At 33.9% G+C, this 3,688-nt stretch overlaps 1 non-coding gene across 1 annotated transcript; it reads left to right on the top strand.

Annotated features, from left to right (window-relative positions):
* Positions 1-1,350: 1,350 nt before the first annotated feature.
* Trnav-cac (transfer RNA valine (anticodon CAC)) lies at positions 1,351-1,423 on the top strand. The gene has a single exon. It is a non-coding gene; the product is annotated as a tRNA-Val (tRNA).
* The last annotated feature ends 2,265 nt before the right edge of the window (positions 1,424-3,688 follow it).

Here is a 3,688-nt window from a genome sequence, read left to right as displayed (position 1 = left end):
ATAATTCATGTAATGATTAATATTATTATCATATTAATAGAGATGATGTTAGTCTCACCAAAGTTTCAATATAAAGTATAGAAATTATATTTGTATCAATTGATATAAGTTTTCTTTGATGTTCTTGGGCCGTGATCACTGTCTGCCTTTATTTTCAAACAGTTATAACAGCAATGAGTTACAGAAAGGAAATACATAGTGTGTATGGTTGTTTTCCCAACTTCTCCCCTTAATCGTGTTTCTGTGTATGGATATGAATAGATTAGCAGGTATTTCTTTTTTTTTTTTTTTTTTTTAAGGTGGCGGGGGGAGAGAGAGAGAGAGAGAGAGAGAATTTTAATATCTATTTCTTACTTTTCGGCGGACACAACATCTTTATTTGTATGTGGTGCTGAGGATCGAACCCGGGCCGCACGCATGCCAGGCGAGCACGCTACCGCTTGAGCCACATCCCCAGCCCCTAGCAGGTATTTCTTAACGGTCAAACACGTTAGCGTCTGGAAAAACATTTCAGATAATCGATTCTAAGAGAAACTATGGAATGACCCTTCAAATGATACCAACCTGTGCTTCATAAAGCATTTCTGCTAAAGTAACATTAGAGAAAGAAATATTTTGAAGTCACATATCTTATCAAATAACCTACTTTTTGTTCACTACTGTATTTGTTTTAATTTAAAAGGAACATAAATTATTCACAATTAAAATATTTTATTTTCTTTCCCCCATGGCTTAAAGTAGGCTAAACATTGATAGAAAATTCATCATTTTATATTGAGTTTTATGTTCATTTGACATTCCCTGGGATGTTTGCAGAGCTCCAGTTTAAGAAGTATAGCCAAAATAATAATTACTTCATGAACTTCACATCTGTCCCCTAATAAGGGGACTCATAAAGTAGGTTAAAGTTTATGTTTGACTTTTAGAATAGCTTTCTGAAATCTTCATATTGAAAACTGCATACTCTGAAATAAAATATTTGCTTCTGAATAAGAAGCACCTTGATCCAATTGTTTTGCAATATGCTTCCATATTTTCTTATTGTTGGCTATGTATTGCAGAAAAATAATCCTATATCATTCATAGAATCATTTATTCTTTTCCACAAAAGGGTCAGGGGACAAAGTATTCTATTAAACCACATCCTCTGAAGAAGTATAATGACAGAAAGTTCTGACACACCTCTTCAGAAAACCCTTAACCAAAAAAATCATATTGGTCCAAAGCAATGTAATTGTTTAGATAAGCCTATTTTTACTATGTATATCAGCCAATTATTCAGGAGTGTGTAAAAGTGATATGGATTATTTCAGAGTTTGAAGTGACGGTGAAAATCAACCTTAAGGGGTTGGGGATATAGCTCTGTTGGTAGAGTGTTTGCCTCACATGCACAAGGCCCTGGGTTCAATCCCCAGCACCACCACCACCACCATAACAAAAATCAATCTTAAAGCAAATTCTGAAATAGCACTTATATTAATGAAAACATCAAGTCAACCAGCTATTCCCAAGGTATATTATAACCTTTCAGTGATTATAATAGTGATAACATCATTTTGATAACACCCCACTACCAGTCATGTAACTATTAGGTGATCACTTCACATCTGATCCTCATCTAAAGGAAATGGCGTAAAGAAAAGAAAGATGAGATAGCTGTAGGAATGCAGACTCCAAGATCTATTCGCAGTTATGCAAGAACAAAGGCAGTGTTTTTCAACCACATTGAAAACAAAGTGTCATATTAGAATTGCAAACTAGGAATAAGATGGGTGACTTGGAAACTTTTCACAGAACAGACTATTTAACCAAGATTTTTAGTCAAGTAATATGAAACAAATTAAATACCCGAAGTAAGCAATTAACAGAAGCACATGTAAATAAACTGGGCAGTAACTTGGATTTTAAACCAAGGAAAAGTCAAGTATCCATTCCCCAAAGCATGCAGTTACACAGATGGGGATAATAGTAGGAAAGGGATTAAGTACAAAGTGAAGCAATTTGAACATATGGCATTCTTAAAGGTTCATATGAATTGGAGAGCAGGGAGTATTTGGACTGTAAAGGAGGCTAACAGATCACCAACATAATTGGCTAGCTAATGGGATATCTTTGAACGAAGAAACTGTGATCGTTATACCTACTGGATATTATGCATGATAAACAAATAATTATATAATACCGTGAAATGTCTATTCCTTTTTTAGAAGAGAATGAAGTAAGTCCCTGGAAGCTCTTATAATAGGGGACATTACCAATCAGTGCTGAGAAAGTGTCATAGCAAATTTTATCCTATGGGGACTGGCCTCTACCAGAAGGAAGGCTATAAACAGAAAGAAGCTTATAGATTATTTACAGCACATTTTGCATCGACACACATGTTCAAAATTTAGGACTACTTCCAAGTGTGGATAGGGATGAAACTTATATTTCTTGGCTGCCTACTACATACTAGTTTCTCTAAATATAATAATAATCCCATTTAAGTATCAAAATATCTATAGAGATACTATTATTGATTTTTTAGATAAAACAACTGAGTGAGATGAATTCACCTCAGTACTTTCATTTAATGTAAATACTTGAATTTGAATTCTGCAAAACCCCCTTTTTCTTCTTTGTCCTTATCCTTAAAAAGTAATGTTTGCAGGGCACACTCATCACTCATGTGCACATGACCAGTACCTGATTATAATGTTATTTTTCACCAAGACAATACATGGCCTTACTGGAATAGACTATTTTTGCTACATGAAATTAATTTCTTAAGTAGAGAGATGATAATACTCTAGCCTTGAGTTTTTTTAGACAATGAGGTTTTAAATGGAAAAAAAAAATAGGTGGCAGACAGAAGATTATGACAGTAATTTTCTTCATGACTCTTTTATGCTACTTAAATGTTCATTTCGAATTTACTATAATTTAGGCAGCTTTTGATATGTCTTCTACTTTCTTCCAAATTCACATCTAGCTCTTTTGAGATTTCTTGGTCAAATTACCATATTGGATCAGGTGATTGATTCCTCTATGTTGAGGCAAATAAACTTACCATGAAGGGAGCTTGTACAAATTCATAATTCTTATTTCATTTCTCATTTTAAATATTAACTTGTTTCATGACAGGAATCAGACCCAAAACCTTGTTCACTCTACATATGTGCTCTATCACTACACCTACAGCCGCTAAATATTAACTTATATACTTAAATATGGTTTTGCTATTAGGGTTACGTTTTCTTAAAAGAGGGCTGTCAAAATTGTACAAGCTTCAAAGACCACCAAACCTGAGTAGTTCCTCCTCTACTGGCAGTAAAATAACATTTACTTTAAAATTGATATAATATATTTTGAAAGCCCAGTTTCCATATTTTTTGTGGCTTTTGTCCACTTAAAAGGTACAATGTCAGGGCTGGGGCTGTGGCTCAGTGGTAGAGTGCTTGCATAGCATGCATGAGGCACTGGGTTTGATCCTCAGCACAACATAAAAATAAAATAAAGATGTTGTGTCCCCCTAAAACTAAAATTTATATAATGTTTAAAAAAGGTATGATGTCCAATATGAAAAGTTTCATTCTATGCCAGTTAAAATAATTTTGAGTTGCTTTGCATTTATTAATGCTATGATTGACTGGGACAACATTAAATGTTGCTACTTTTTCACAATGGTATGAGAGTAAGATTAGAAGGA

This window comes from Callospermophilus lateralis, chromosome X (assembly GCF_048772815.1).
Source record: "Callospermophilus lateralis isolate mCalLat2 chromosome X, mCalLat2.hap1, whole genome shotgun sequence".
NCBI lineage: Eukaryota > Metazoa > Chordata > Mammalia > Rodentia > Sciuridae > Callospermophilus > Callospermophilus lateralis.
This window is presented reverse-complemented; position numbering and strand designations above follow the sequence as displayed.